The sequence below is a fragment of the Canis lupus genome, chromosome 21 (genome assembly GCF_011100685.1).
Source record: "Canis lupus familiaris isolate Mischka breed German Shepherd chromosome 21, alternate assembly UU_Cfam_GSD_1.0, whole genome shotgun sequence".
Taxonomy (NCBI): domain Eukaryota; kingdom Metazoa; phylum Chordata; class Mammalia; order Carnivora; family Canidae; genus Canis; species Canis lupus.
Genome location: NC_049242.1, coordinates 23,177,849 through 23,192,596, shown reverse-complemented (window position 1 = coordinate 23,192,596; position 14,748 = coordinate 23,177,849). Strand labels below are relative to the sequence as shown.

At 54.3% G+C, this 14,748-nt stretch overlaps 1 protein-coding gene and 1 long non-coding RNA gene across 4 annotated transcripts in view; one reads left to right on the top strand and one right to left on the bottom strand.

Annotated features, from left to right (window-relative positions):
- GDPD5 (glycerophosphodiester phosphodiesterase domain containing 5) overlaps nucleotides 1–5,744 on the bottom strand; it is an 85,693-nt gene extending 79,949 nt beyond the window's left edge. For all 3 annotated transcript variants that reach the window (XM_038568602.1, XM_038568603.1, XM_038568605.1), the window contains exon 1: nucleotides 5,604–5,744. The gene's annotated coding sequence lies outside the window, so the exon portion shown is untranslated. The remainder of the gene's footprint in view (nucleotides 1–5,603) is intronic.
- Nucleotides 5,745–7,285: 1,541 nt separating this feature from the next.
- On the top strand, nucleotides 7,286–11,846 carry LOC111091527. Its single transcript, XR_005375361.1, has 3 exons — nucleotides 7,286–7,796; nucleotides 9,913–10,086; nucleotides 11,503–11,846. It is a non-coding gene; the product is annotated as an uncharacterized LOC111091527 (long non-coding RNA).
- Nucleotides 11,847–14,748: the final 2,902 nt, after the last annotated feature.

The following is a 14,748-nucleotide window of genomic DNA, read 5'->3' as shown; positions in this document are numbered from 1 at the left end:
ACTCTGTGCTGGATGCTGGGGATGGAGCACCAACAGCGTGCCTCGAGTGCTTGCTGTGTGCTAGGTATTATTCCAAGTGCTTTACGTGTATTATTCATTCACTCCTCACCCCAACCGGGTGCACCAGGTGCTATCGTTGTCCCTATTTTACAGATGGGGACACTGTGACCCGGAGAGGTTAAATCACTTGCCCAAGTTACACGGTTAATAAGTATGTGTGCTCAGGCTGTGGTTCAAGCATGACTCTGTATCACCATCCACAAACACAGATGGGACTGGCCCCGCCCCAGGAGCTCGCTCTTCACAACTCAGAAGTTTTGTATCTGTCTGCTTACAGACAGATGTCTGTTTCTCCCCCCAGATCAAAATCTTCAATCAAACTACATTTTGGATGTGCATGCGTGAAATTGAGACAGACAAACAGACACAAAGACAGGGAAATAGACCAAATGAACGCTGCTTCCCTTTAAGGTAGGATTCATTCTCTGCCCAGCATCTGCTACCTGGACCTGGATGGCTCCTCCCAACTGGGCCATGGCTGCTGCTAACGCCTGAGAAGAACCAGGTCCCTGGCCATCCTGGCGCTGCCCCCTGTCCTGAACTTGGCTCCAGGCCCTCCATGTCTAACAGCTGCCTGCACACTGGGAAGGCGTGGGAATCCCAGCTCTCTGACACGGAGTCTTCCCCAGGCAGCAAAGTGTCCTCCTCCGGGAGTCCTCCTGCCACCTGCCACACCCTCCCTCCTGGTACCACTGGCTGGACTCTTCAATCAGCTTCTTTCCGAGTCACTTCTTTACGGGGCCACCGAGGGGACAGATGAGTAGACTCAGGCTGACGGGAACATCTGCCTGTGTGCCGGGCCTGGCTGGGCACTTCACTTCATCATCTCATTTAGCACCACCCCCGGTGCTGTTATTATTGGTCCCATTGTATAGGGAAGGGAACAGAGGTGCAGAGGTTGAGCAGCTTGCCCAAGGAACAGCTTGAACTGCCTTCCCTGACTAAGGGGGTGCTACTTTGTGCCAGACAGTCAGGAGGGGAAAACTGGAGTGGCAGAGAATCTAGTTCTGACAGGCTGGCAAGGAAAGCAGACCTACGCCACCCCCCTCCACCACCCATCGTCAGTGAGGGAGGGAGAAGGAGGCTCGGATTCCGCCTGCTTGGGAGGAGTCATGGAAGCTTCTAGGAGGTGGCATCTTCGGGCGTGGCTAGAAGCCTCACTGCTCTATTCCTGTGACTATTATAACAGGAAAAAGGGCAAGCCTTGGCCTCTGAAGTTCTGGTGCCCAGTGAGTACTTGTTACCACCTTGGAGGCTGCAAAGAAGAAGGAGAAGGAGCTGCCCTGTTGGCTGCCCTGTCAATGACCCCACCGTGGCCCAGCCAGCCTGGCCTCGGCCCTGCCAACCTGGCCTGGCCCCGGAGGCTCCCAATCACAGGGTCTTCTGTGCAGGGCTAATGACCATGCTGCCAGCAGCCCAGGCCACCACCCTCCTTCAGCGGGGGCAGCAGCTAACTGCAGAGCCTGCTGGCCCAGACAGTGGCCAGGCCAAAAATCACAGCTGCCTGTCACACCACATCCTCTGGCCCTGGTTGCTGTGGTCTCCTCCTCTACCCTCCAGGGTGACAGAGGACACTGCAGAAGACTGCAGCTCCGGGGGCTCAGACACCACCCCACTTACCACAGACACGGGAAAACAGGACCACAGAGGGGGGCTGACTCCCCAGCACTCACACAGCCAGGGCCTGGATACCTGGCCCTTCTTTAGCCTTGAAAAGAAGCCTCATTTCTAGGCTTTTTACATGCGGTAATTGGGTAGAGTTGAGGAGACAGGATGTCTGTTCAGTGGCAGATAGGAGCTTGATTCCTCATTCCCCGCTGTCTAGCTGTGTGACCTTGATCAAGACAACGTACCTCTCTGAGCCCAGTTTCTGGGTGATAACAGCAGCTACCTCTCCCTGAGTTGTGAATGAGAGTGTCTATAAAAGTGCTCAGCACAGTGGCTCCTAAGTATTCAAGGGCATTAGCTATTGTTGATATCGGCCACACAGTGAGTATGGAGATACATTCCACTGACTGTAAAATGTGATGCAGTGGCAGGTATTCTTTATTACTATTACTATGAGTGTTAAAAATTCAGAGGAGATGTGACCAGAGGGTGAGGTAGTTAATCTAGGACTGCTTCTGGGGGAAATTAGGACCTGAATTGGGCCTAGATAGACAAGGAGGTGAGCAAAGGAGCACAGAGGGGCAGTGATGGGGCTCTACGTGGTATGCTTAGGAGACAGTGATGAGCAATAAGCCAGACGTCCAGGCAGTGGCTGTACTGGGCAAGGCCTTGAATGTGCAACAAAGGGGCCTGGTGTTCATCTTACAGGCAAGATGAAGATGGGGATTCCATAACACTTTCTGAAATGTGAGTTCTGTCTTAGACTCAAGGCCCTCTACCTCTTCTCCACATCCCCTCGCTGAGCCCACAAACCCCAGTATTACTACCCCAGAGATCCCCCTGCCTCTCTTACTACACCATCTCATCTGTCCAGCTACTAGTCCACCCCATGTTCACAATGAGGCACCCCTTCACCAAGTACCCATTGTGCCATGTGCTTTACATACATGACCCACAGCTACACTTATTTTACAGAGGAGGAAACAGAGGTCTTGCTCACCATCTCACAGTAAGTAGCACAGTCAGGATTCAATCTTGAACTGACGTCAGGACCCCCTACTCTCTATAGCAAATTGCCTTTCATCCCAGCCGGATGCTTTCCTCCTTGATGAAGCTTTCTGGGTTATTCCAGTCCTCAATGGCCTCTCCCTGCCGGCTCCCACTGCCCATTTGGAATCAGAGGTCCGCAGCTTGATCCTCACTCATCTAGCTTGGTTTCAACCATTTCCTGTGGGTCTACCTTGCCCCCACCTCCAACAGGAAAAGAGCCAGTGTTGATGACAGGTCCCTTTTTTCCTGACCTGTTCCCCTCCCCCCACATCCAAGATTTCTTATAGCACTTATAAGAACCACCCACTTGCTCTGGGGGGGGTGGGAGGTCAGAAGCCCAGCTGAGCACAGAGCAATTTCCCTGAGACTGCCTTCTTGCTCCCCTAGTGAGGGGAACCATAAATTATTCACCGCACCTTTGTGGCTGGGGAGGCCAGACAATGGGCCAGAGGGAATGAACACCAGCTCCCCCCAACCCCAGAAGCCAACAGCCCTGGGGTAAGAGGGTCAGAAGCTACAGTACTTTGCCAGGGTCCCCAAACAGATTCTAGAAGGCTGTGAAACAGGGAAGCAGCCAGGGGAACATGACCCATTCAAGAGTCCCAGCTGGGCAAACCCAAGTCTGTGAGCCTGCAATAGAGCCTTCTAATCTAAGGCAAGCCTGAGAATTTCCTGGTCAAAATTCAAGCTTCCTTTCTTTATAGGGAAGGAAATAAGTATTTGGCAAAGCAATATATATTTATATCTCATTTCATCCTCATAACAACCTTATAAAGGAGAAATTCTGATTCACAGAGGAGTCGGGGCTCTGAGGAGTGAAGTGCTCAGCCCAGTGCCACATGGCGAGTGGGAGGCAGAGCGGTTCCACGTCCGCCTGGTCTGACTTAGCGCTGTCTGGGCTGTTTAGCCCACCCAATTGGGACCTAGTCGCCCCACTGTCTTTTCCATCTGGGTAACTTCCAGAGCACCTGGCGTGAGTCGACACCCAGTTCCTGAAGCAAACTCAAAGGCCCTGGGCAAGTGGCTTCATCGCTCCAAGCCTCAGTATCCCACACGTGGTAGCCATTGGTAACAAGCTCAGTCTTAGCAAACACGGAAATCTCCTGAGCACTTGACAGTTTGCCAGGTGTGATGGCCCCATTATCTATCTGAGCAGGTAAGACAGAGCGAGCCTGTCCCTACCCCATTTTACAAGTGAGGCTTGGAGCCACGGGTGCATCTGAGAGGTCCCAGGTGCCTCCCCCACCCCCATTCTGCCTCACTCTAGGTTCTTTTCTACCATTTCTGTGATCATGAAATGAGATCACAGGTGTGAAATCATCTTACCAAAGAGGAGCTTTGTTTAGATGCAGGGATTATTATGAGAATCTGAATCCTCACCAATGGGTGTTGGGGGGGAATCCCAAGCCCCTCAGGTACCTCTCTCTTCTGGTGCCCCCCCAACCCCTCCAGCCCTGGGGACTGAGCTTCAGCCTTCAGCTGATCTCTCTACCCTACCCTCCTCCACCTCCCAGGGGCTTTCCAAGGTGGTTTCCCCTTGACTCCAGGAAGCTGGGCATGGCAGGGGTTAACTAGTCACAGCCAAGGCCACAGGACCTCAGACCAAGGCCACATCCCCTCCCCCCCTCAGAACAAGAACCCAGAGTTCATGCCAACCTATCTTTCACAACACCCCTCTTTTGCACGGCCCCAGGGGGGCAACAGAAGGAGCCCCTGCCTGTGAATCCAGACACCTGGCACTGTGCCCCCAGTTCTGACAGCCCCAGCTGTAAGACCTTGAGCAAGCCCCTCCCCTCCTAGGCCAGAGGTGTCTGGCAGGTTCCTCCGCCCAGGAGAAGCTGAGGCTGGACCTTCAGTCTGGGCCAAAGGCAACGAGGCTGTGGGCCTGTCTCGAGCCCCAGCAACAATCACACAGACTATCAAAGCAGCCTCATAAGTGGTCACCCTGACCTCACATAAGGGGTGGGAAAGCCCCAGCCACCCACCCCAAAGATGCTAACCGGGAGTGGACATCTTGAAGGATGTTTGGGAAGGTTTTCTAAAGTGTACTTTCTGCCTCAACCGCTCACTTACTTCAGGCCCTAGGATAAGTGGCACCCCCGCCCCCACTCCCAGCCTCCAGTGTCCCATTAATAATGTGAAGGATGGGTAGCTGGTGAGTGCTGAGAAGCTTCACCTCCCCAGCTCTGATGGACTCTGACTTGGGGACCGCTAGAGTGAGTTTTCTCAACAAGTAAGCAGCATCTCAGGATGCCACGGTGTCTTAGGGATCCTAAGTGTGGCACACAGGGGCAAGGAGTCCCTGCTCCCTGGTGCGGGGTCCACAAGGAGGGAAGCTTCCCACCTCTGCCCTCACTCTGGGTCACCTTTCCTGGGACGTGACTTGGCCATGGAGTGGGAGGGAAAGAGATCCTCCCCTGCCTCAGGATCAGCTCTCGGATGCCCCGGTGGCCCCACCTTGACCCCTCCCCGTCGCCTCCAGCCTGGCGGCTATCCACTTCCTTTCTCTCTCGGTTCTCTGCTCCTTTCCCTCTCACCCCCCCCAACCCTCCTACCCTCCCCAGCCCCAGAGTGAAGAGCGCAGGGTCCGTCAACCCCGCTGAGCCCCAGCCTCCCCGCCTGCAGGAGCCCCTGCGGAGCACCACACCTTTCCATCCCACGGAGTATAGTGAGCGGCAGATGAGGGACCATTTGCGCAAGGGTGGGGCGCGGACCCGCACACAATGGGCGCTCAATAAGTGCGCGTTTTCTCCCTTCCCCCGCCTCCCCGCGCCCTCTCCCAGCCGGCCCCAGCCCCGGCTGGTGACCGGATCGCCCGCGCCTGGCCCGGCGCTGCCCGGCTGGGGTCGAAGGCCGCCCTGGCCCGGCATCCGGGGCCCTCTCACCTGCAGCTCTCGGCTCTCGCCGGCCGCCGGGCCAGCGGGGACCCCGGGCTCCCTTCTTCGGGGCGAGCGCCGAGCCCCTCGCCGGGGCGGCGGAAAGGCGGCAGCTCGGGCTCGCAGCACAGCTCGGTCCGGCGCAGCCCGCCCGCCCGGCCCGCCTGCGACTCCTCGCGGGCTCTGGACCCGGGCCGGGGCTCCCTGGGCGTCCGCTCGGTCCCAAGTCCGCAGCTCCGGGGCCAAGGCAGCTGCAGGGTCGGTCTCGGGAGCCGAGGCTGAGGGCTTCTGCGCCCCCTCGAGCTCAGCCGGGGGCGGGGGGCACCTGCCCTACCCGGTCTCGGGCGGGGGCTCCGCTCTCACTACAGAAAGGCTAGGAACGCGCCCGCAGCCGTGGACCGTAGGCTGGGCCGGGAGCGTCCCGCGCGGCTGCTCGGGGTCAGGTCGGGGGCTCGGGCGTCCGGGCCACGTTCCCGGGAGCGTCCCGGCGCAGAGCCCCCGGCTGGGGCAGGCGGGGCAGGCGGGGCAGGCGGGGCAGGCGGGGCAGGGCGCCGGCGAGGACGCTCGCAGCCGCGGCGGGGAAGACTTCCCAGCTCCGGACTCGGCTCGCTCCGCACAAAGGGGCGGACTTCGGCGCGGCGGCGGGCTCCGGAGCTCCGGGCCGCGGCTCCACTTCCTCCTCTTCCCCCGGCTCGCCCGCGGCTCGCTCAGCCCCGCGCGGGTGCCGCCGCCGCCGCCGCCTCCGCCTCCGCCGCTGTCATCCCCGCCGCCCACCCCCACCGGAGCTGCAGCCGCTGCCGGAGCCGAGCCCAGCCGAGGCAGCGCCGCCCAGCGCCGGAGCGCCAGCCCCGCGGGGCCCCGGCCGAGGGGGCGGAGTCCGCCGAGGCCCCGCCCCGCCCGCCCGCCCCGCCCCGGCCCGGGCAGGGGGCGGGCACGCCCGGAGCCCCCGCCTCCCGCCTCCCGCCCCGCGCGGCCGGGCCGCAGGAGCCAATGGGAGGCTGAGGCCAGAGCGGCCCGGCGGACCCGGGGCCCTGCCGGGGAGGACAATGGAGGGGTGCGGGCTGCTAGAGTGCGGCGGGGTCCGCGGTCCCCGGGGCCCCACCCCGGGTGGAGGGAGAGGTGGTGACGACCGGTCCGTGTGGGGTGCGAGCGAGGGGGCCGCCGAGGGGTGGGAGCGGGGAGTCCGGGGGGAGGGACGGGGCTTGGGGTAGGAAGAGGAGCAGGGCGGAGGTGAGGGGCTTACGGGGCGGGGCAGCCTCCCAGGGGCCGGGGGCTCCCCGGGCGGTGGGGCTCCGCCCTCGCTCGCCTGCTCTTCGCCCCTCCCCAGTTTCTAGGGCTCAGGGCGCGGAGGTGAACGCTGGAAGCTGTGAAATCCTCAGATTTCAGGAAGCAGTGAAAAACAAGTTTTTGAAAAAAAAGAACGGATCTTTCTCCTTTCTTTTCTCTCTTTTCTTTCTCTTCTTTTCTTTCAGAGCAGATCATTCTTCAGCATTTCCCGCGGGAAGGAGAGTCGTCAGTTTTAGGAAGACTAAGTCAAAAGCAGCGTGTGAGGCTAACTCACGCAGTCAGACACACACTGTCCTTGAGTAATGACGGATCTGCGGTCTGCTCCAGGCCCCCCCCCCCGCCCTCCCCCCGCGCCTTGGGGCTGGAGCTGTGTTTGATTATCTCCCAGAGTCCCCAGCCGGCTGCAGAGGGCAGGGCACAGGGCAGGGCACAGGGCAGGCGTTGGAGGGTTTTGATGTATGAATGAATGAGTGTTGACGTGCTCCTGGGTTCATGTGAAAGCCACTAATTGGTCTGGGGAGCAAAGGAACGGAGGCTGCACAATAGAGCTTTTCTGTAAGCCTCACAGCACCTTACACAGTAGGTACCCCATTTCACTGATGAGGACACCCAAGCCCAAACAGGCCAAGCGATGTTCCCAAGACCATACCTGGCATTCTATTCACTCATCACTATCACTTACTAGGGCAGAGCTGTGTGGCTTTGACTGGGTTACTTGACCTTTCTGATCCTCTAATTCCCCATCTGTAAAAGAGATACAAAGATGTGCTGCTACTTGGTATGGACTGGGCTGGCACCAGACTTCACACGATGGACAGAAGGGTGTTCCTAGCAGAAGAGACTGCATATGCAAAGGCATGGAGTCTGAAAGAAGACCTCTGGGGACCCCTGGCCTATCCTGGAGGATTAGGAGAGGTAACAGGCAGGCTCAGGCCAGAAGTAGGGGTTAGCTAGGTTAGGAGGGAACCTCAGGGAATAGACAGTGCTCTGGGCAGAGAGGCCAACCTGCGCAAAACCCTGGAGGTGAGGGAGAGTGTTTCTTTGTTGAAGAATCCAGACAAGTTCAGGGTAGCTAGAACTCCCAGGGAAGGAACAGCAGAACTGATGGGAAGAGAAGAGTGTGGTCGGGCCAGACAGAACGGAGTTCAGACTTTATTCCAAGGGTCAAGGACTGTTGGGGTCTTGCTCAGGATCCCAAACCCAGCAGGATTATTCTGAGGCCCCAGTCTGGACTCACTGGCTGTCAGACGGGTGCCCTGGAAATTTTTCAGCCAGGCATATTGGGAGGCACTTTGTAGGGAAACCAGGTAGTATGAAAGCATGTAGAGCCCATGGGAGGGCTATGGGGGCCTCACAGTGAAGCATTGGAGTCCTCAATGAGGTCTGGACCCAGAGACCCTGCCTCACCCCCTTTTGGGTTGTGCATCAGCCTGACAGTCTGGTTGGAAGAACAAGGAAGAGGGTGAGCTGGAGGTTGTAGTCCAGACTGGTGGGAGAGGGCACCCTCTCTTAGCCAAATCCAGGGCTTGGGTGTGGAGGTGGGCCTTGGGAAGCTCACACTGGTGGCTGTGGCAGGAGGACTGGGAAGAGTCTATTTTGCTAAGAAACCTTTGACTGCTCCCTCCACTCAAAACCTTCTGTGGCTCCCAGTTGCTAGCGTGATCAAGTCCTAAATCCCTAGTCTGGTGTTCCAGGCCTTCCATTATTGCTCTCTGCCAACCTCACCGGCCTCCTCTCCCAATCACTTCCCTCTCCCCTGTACCAAACTTCTCGCAGCTCTATCCACAAGCAGGGTGCAGTCTGTCCCATCCATGGGGTTGCTCTTTCTGTTCTCCTTGCCTGGGACCCCATGTTCCCTTTCCCTCCTGAGTAATTTCTATTCCCTGCTGGATGGAGAGAAGAAATGTTGAAGCAAATGCCCATCTGTCCTCTTTACTGCTGTATCCTTAGAGCCTAGCTCAGAGCCTGCCATGTGGAAGGTGCCCAGGAAGTAACTGCTGAATCAGTGCTCCATTTCTCAAATCAAGTGTCTCCTCACTGAGAAGCCTTCCTGGACTCCCCCAGTAGTCTGCCTTGGGTCTTTGAGATGTTGGCCTGAAGGTGCTGTAATTATGTATTTCGAGTCTAGTTGGCCCCACTGGGCTGGGAGCACCTCCATGACAATGCGCCCCCACCCACCCACACCCAGCAGAGGAGCAGGCCCCTCTAAGACCTCAACACTGGGCAATGAATAAGGCTCTCAGAGCACAGTTCTCTGGCCGCCCCTGCTGGGAGAGCTTCCTAGGCGGGTCAGATGAGTAGAATGCCAGAATGAAAAGGAGGCTTTCAGAACAGCCCCTCCATCAACCCTGGGGCCCAGGAGAAGAGTGCCCAAGGTCACCATGAGGTGACTGGTAAACAGTTCTCAGACACCCACATTCGCCCTCTGGCTACTCTCCCAGGAAGAGAAAGTCTCCTGACCTGGGAATATCAGACCTTTTTGCCACCAGAGAGTTCCACAAAGCATGACAGATTCATGGTCATGGCAGTTTGTCTGGGAGGGTGATTGAGGGCTCAGAGGCAGGTTCTGAACCAGGGTGTCTTTGACCAAAGAGGCTAACCTCATCAGGTCAGGTCAGCCTCGTGCCTTGGCACTCCCTGAGCCTCCCATCCTCCTTATATCCTTCTGACCCCAGGAGGCTTAACAGTGAAGCCACTGCAGCCACAGCTCTGTTGCACAGCTCCTTTGTAGTCAACTTCATTGCAAATAACTATTTGCTTTTATGCCTATATTTATAGCAGGAATCTTGCATTCTTTTTCTTAAACAGGGCCACCAAATTGTATGACTTCACACCCATGAGATTTGCTTCCAACAAATCCTTACGGTGCACCCATTATATGCAGGCACTGTGCTAGGTGCTGGTGAGGGCAGGGTGGGGGGAACATCATGGAGCATTAGGCAGATGCTGCTCCATCCTTTTGCTGGTGGGGCTGGGAGGCTCAGCTGAACTCACAATACATGCTGCTTTCCTGCCTCTCTGCCTCTGCCAGCGTGGAATCCTCTGCCAGCCTTGGAATTTCCTCCATCTTCCAAGGACCCTCTGAGAAGCCTGCCTGACTCCCCTAGTGGGAAGCACAGCATCGTCCACGGAAGCAGGTGACGCCAGGTACTGGGGCAAGAAGTGCATCCGAACCCTGACTGGCCTTAAAGGATGGTGGGACTAGGTAAGTGTGTGTTGAATGGGATGTGGACAGGAAGGTGGTAACAAAGTCACTTACACAGAGTGGAGGCAATGCAGGATGTAGGGCACTTGGGATGTGAAGCTTGGGCTGGCCCAGTCACCTCCACTCTCTCTGCCTCAGTGTCCCCGTGAGTGAAATGGAGATGAAAATGGTGACCCCTCAAAGGCCATGAGGACTAAAGTGCTCAGTCAGCGAGGCCCAAGGTAGCATGGTGTGTGTGGAGGAGGCCACATCTGTCCCCATAGTACCGAGGGGGAAAGGTCAAGAGAGCCCATGGCAGGAGAGGTACGCAGGAGGACCTGTCCCTCCGGTCTTTGTCATAGTTTGACTTCTGTTCTGCGAGCAGAGAGGCGTGTTGGGAGGGTCTAAGCAGGAGACAGTGTCAGTTTGGCTTCTCAGAGCTCACCCTGATCGCCCTTGGGAGAAGACAGAGGCAGGAAGAGCAGCTGGGGCCTCTTCTGAGAGTCTGGATGACAGGGAGAGATGAGGCTGTGAGTCTGGGCCCCAGGGGTGGTTGTGGGCGGGTCAAGAACATTTAGAGGGAAAGAGACAAGCTACTGATTGTATGTGGGATAAGGGAGGTAGAGAATTGGAGGGGTCTGGGCCTGCTTTGGGGTAAGAGGGGACCAGCCCCAGGGAGGGAATGTGGTTCACAAGGATGCAGCAGAAAACCCCACAGGGGATGGAGCCCAGGAAAGTCAGAGAAAAACTGGTCGGAGAAGGGGAGAAGGGGGCAGGCCAGGAGCATCAGGCCTGAATCATTGGAGTCAACAGCTGGGGACTGAGGGTGGTTCCCCAGGGGGAGGGGGAGGCAGGAGCAGGGGTGCACATGGACACCGTGTAGGCAACCTCTTCCGGGTCCTTGGGTGGCAGCTGGGGCAGGAGGCAGAATTGGAGGCTTTGGGGTTTTGTTTTTGAAGCAGGACCTAAAGCCCAAAGCCACGTGAAGGAGAGGAGGTAGCAGGGTGCTAGAGACAAGGCACTGAGCAGAGACTGGGGAGAGACAGCACCCGCTTGGGGGGGCGGGGTAGGGGGACTCCTGTGGGGCCAGGGCATGTGAGGAAGATCAGGCCTGAAGGCCTCAGTGAAGCAGGAGCCAGAAGAGTCTGCCCTGCAGGGAGAGGGCCTGGTGGAGTGGGGGCCCCAGGCAGGAAGCTGGGAGGTGCAGCTGGCAAGTGGAAGGGAGACAGAGGTGAGAGCCATAAATCTGTGCTGGCCTCTTGCATATGGTGGAGGGATTGGGGATGGCTCCGGGAAATGTCTCTGTCAAGTAAATACAGATTTATCCCTGGCCTGCTTCGCATTCTGCTGGATCCTTAGCCCCAGTCTTGAAAGGATGGGGTTGCTTCAGGGTCTTCTCTGACCCCAGATCCTGTGGGCTGCCTCCTTCCCCATCAGGCCTTGCCACGGGTCAGTGGGAATAGCAGTGATCATTAAGACTTTACCAGCACCTCCGGATGCTCACAAGAGGGCAGATCTTGGCTCCACCATTGTCAGTCGCATTACTCACTGGCCCATGAACTCCACGTTGGATTTCTTCTGTGTCTTCAGCAGCACACTGGGCGGGTCACACCCAAGAAGTGCCTGAAAGCTTTAAAGAAAGGCAAGGGGAGTCACTTGATTTGACTGCCTCTGCTGCCCCCTGCTGCAGAATAATAGTTTGAAGCGCTAACATGGGAGCTCCCCCTCTCAATCTTGGGGATCTCAGGGCACTGTTTCACACCTAAAAGTTATTGAGGACTCCACAGAACATCTGTTTATATGGTTGATATTGGTATTTTTAGTATTATAAATTAAAACATACACTTAAAAATATTTATGTAATTAACAATCTGATTGAATTTTAACATATTTTTATGAAAAATATATTTTCCTAAACCAAAAATTAGTGAGAAGAGTGGCATTGTTTCATAGGTTTAAAAATATCTTTGATGCTTGTATTAATAGAAGACAGCTGGATTCTCCTGTTTCTGCGTTCAATTGGACACAATATGTTGTTTCGTTTGAAGCTCACAAAGAAAAGCTTAGGAAGAAAATACAGGCGGGGCGCCTGGGTGGGTCTGCCTTTGGCTCAGGTCATGATCCCGGGGTCTTCAGATGGAGCCCTGCATTGGGCAGAGAGCCTGCTTCTCCATCTCCCTCTGCCTCTTCTGCTCCAACTCTCTCTCTCAAATAAATAAATAAAATCTTAAAAAAAATAAAGTACAGGCTTATACGGATACATAATTAGAAAAGAACGTATCTTTTGGTCTGTTTCGCATTTTTTTAAAGATTTTATTTATTTATTCATGAGAGATACACAGAGAGAGAAAGAGAGGCAGAGACACAGGCAGAGGGAGAAGCAGGCCCCATGTGTGGAGCCTGATGTGGGACTCGATCCCGGGTCTCCAGGATCACACCCCAGGCCGAAGTCTGTGCTAAACCACTAAGCCCCCCCACCCCCCGCCCCCCGGCAGCCCCCGCATTTTTTTTTTTTTAGGTGAGCTCTCCACCCAAGATCAAGAGTTGCATGCTGAGCCAGCCAGATGCCCTTCTTTTGCACTTTGAACGTATCTTTTACCCATGTATGATTTTTTAAAGATTATTTACTTATTTGACAGAGAGAGAGCGTGTGCGTGTGTGTGCGCGTGCGCGCACGTGCACACGTGCGTGCACACGTGCGTGCATGCATGCACAAGCAGGGGAAGCAGGAAAAGGAGAAGCAGGCTCTCCACCAAGCAGGGAGCCCGATGCAGGCCTCCATCCTGGGACCCTAGGATCATGACCTGAGCCAAAGCAGACGCTTAACCTGCTGAGCCACCCAGGCGCCCCCCAACCTGTGCATGATTTTGTAAGAGCATGCATTGGCTGTGAGGGCAAAAAATAGTTCGCCAAGTTATCTTTTAAATGCTGATAAATTTCAGCACATAAAATTAAAAAATCAAATTCAAAATATTCCTACAGATCTCATCAGAAAAATCTTTAAGTATTGAGAAGCTGTCAAGCTTACAATGGTGAACACAAGTTTTCCAAAATTCTAATTTTCACTTGCAAGCTTGAACTTTATCCTTAGCAGCAGGTACTGTCAGTCTATCTTGAAATGACAGGCTCAATTATTCATTTTTGAGAAAATGCCTGCCAGATACTCAAGTCTGTATAACCATAATTTGCCTGTCAGTTTTTCTTTAAAGGAAAAAAAAAGGTGTTCCATGAAAAAAGTGGCTAGTTTGACTCACAATTCAAACAATTGCACAAATGCTTTTCCCGGAGACAACCATGATGCTCCTGTCTACAGCAGAAGTGCTTTATGATACTTCTCATTTTGTCATGCAGAATATCAAAAAGGTGTATAATCAAGGATCAGTATATAATGAATACATTTTCTTGTTTCTTGTTTTTTAAGATTTTATTTATTTATTCATGAGAGAGACAGGGAGAGGCAGAGACATAGGCAGAGGGAGAAGCAGGTTCCCCGCGGATGCAGGACTTGATCCCAGGACCCCAGGATCACAACCTGAGCTGAAGGCAGATGCTAAACCACTGAGCCACCCACACACACCCCAATTTACGTTTCATCAATAAAATAATTTTATTGCTTTCTTGAGTGATGCTGGCAGTGTTTTACTGTGAGGGCATGGCAGCAAAGAATCTGACCGTTTCTAGGACAGTTTGTAGCTCTGATGGGTGTGGAGGCACCAGTGGTTACACCACCATCGTTTTTTCCCCATTTGTGAGACATCACATTAGTGAAAAAGGCAAAGGACACCTTAGTATCGTTATGAGGGGAGTCTGGCCCTGAAAGGGTCTAGAGTCTGCTCTGGAATGTGTTTTGTGTACTAGGCAATGGTCCAAGCATTTTATTCTTTTTTAAAAAAATTGTAGGGGCACCTGGGTGGCTCAGCGGTTGAGCATCTGCCTTCGGTTCAGGTCATGATCCCAGGGTGCTAGGATCAAGTCCCACAGCAGGCTCTCCCCACAGGGAGCCTGCTTCTCCCTCTGCCTGTGTCTCTACCTCTCTCTGTGTGACTCTCATGAATAAATAAATAAAATCTTTTTTAAAAATTGTGGGAAAATAGACAACATAAAATTTATGTTTTCACTGTTTGTAACTGTCAAGTTCAGTAGCATAAAGTCCATTCATATTGTTGTGCAACCATCACCACCATCCAGTCTCTAGAATTTTTCTCATTTTATAAACCTGAAAGTTGGTCCCCATAAAACAATGACTCCCTATTCCCTTATCCCTCCAGCCCCTGGAAACCACCATTCTACTTTCTGTCTCTGTGAATTTCACTACTTTAGTTTATCTCATTGAGTCATACAGACTTACTCACTTAGCATGATGTCTTCAAGGCTCATCCACGTTGGAGCATATGTCAGAATTTCCCTCCTTTTGAAGGCTGAATAATGTTCCATTGTATGTAATGTCACATTTTTTTCTCCATTCATCCTTGTTGGACAGCCGGGTTGCTTCTACCTTTTGGCTGCTGTGCATAATGCTACTATGAACCTGGGTACAGAAGTATCCATCAGAATCTCTGCTTTCAATTCTGTTGGGTATATACCCATAAGTGGAATTGCTGGATTACGTAGTACTATTTTTAATTTTTTAATTAAAATTTTAAATATTAAATATTTTTAAGTATTAAATTCTGCTCTCCACAG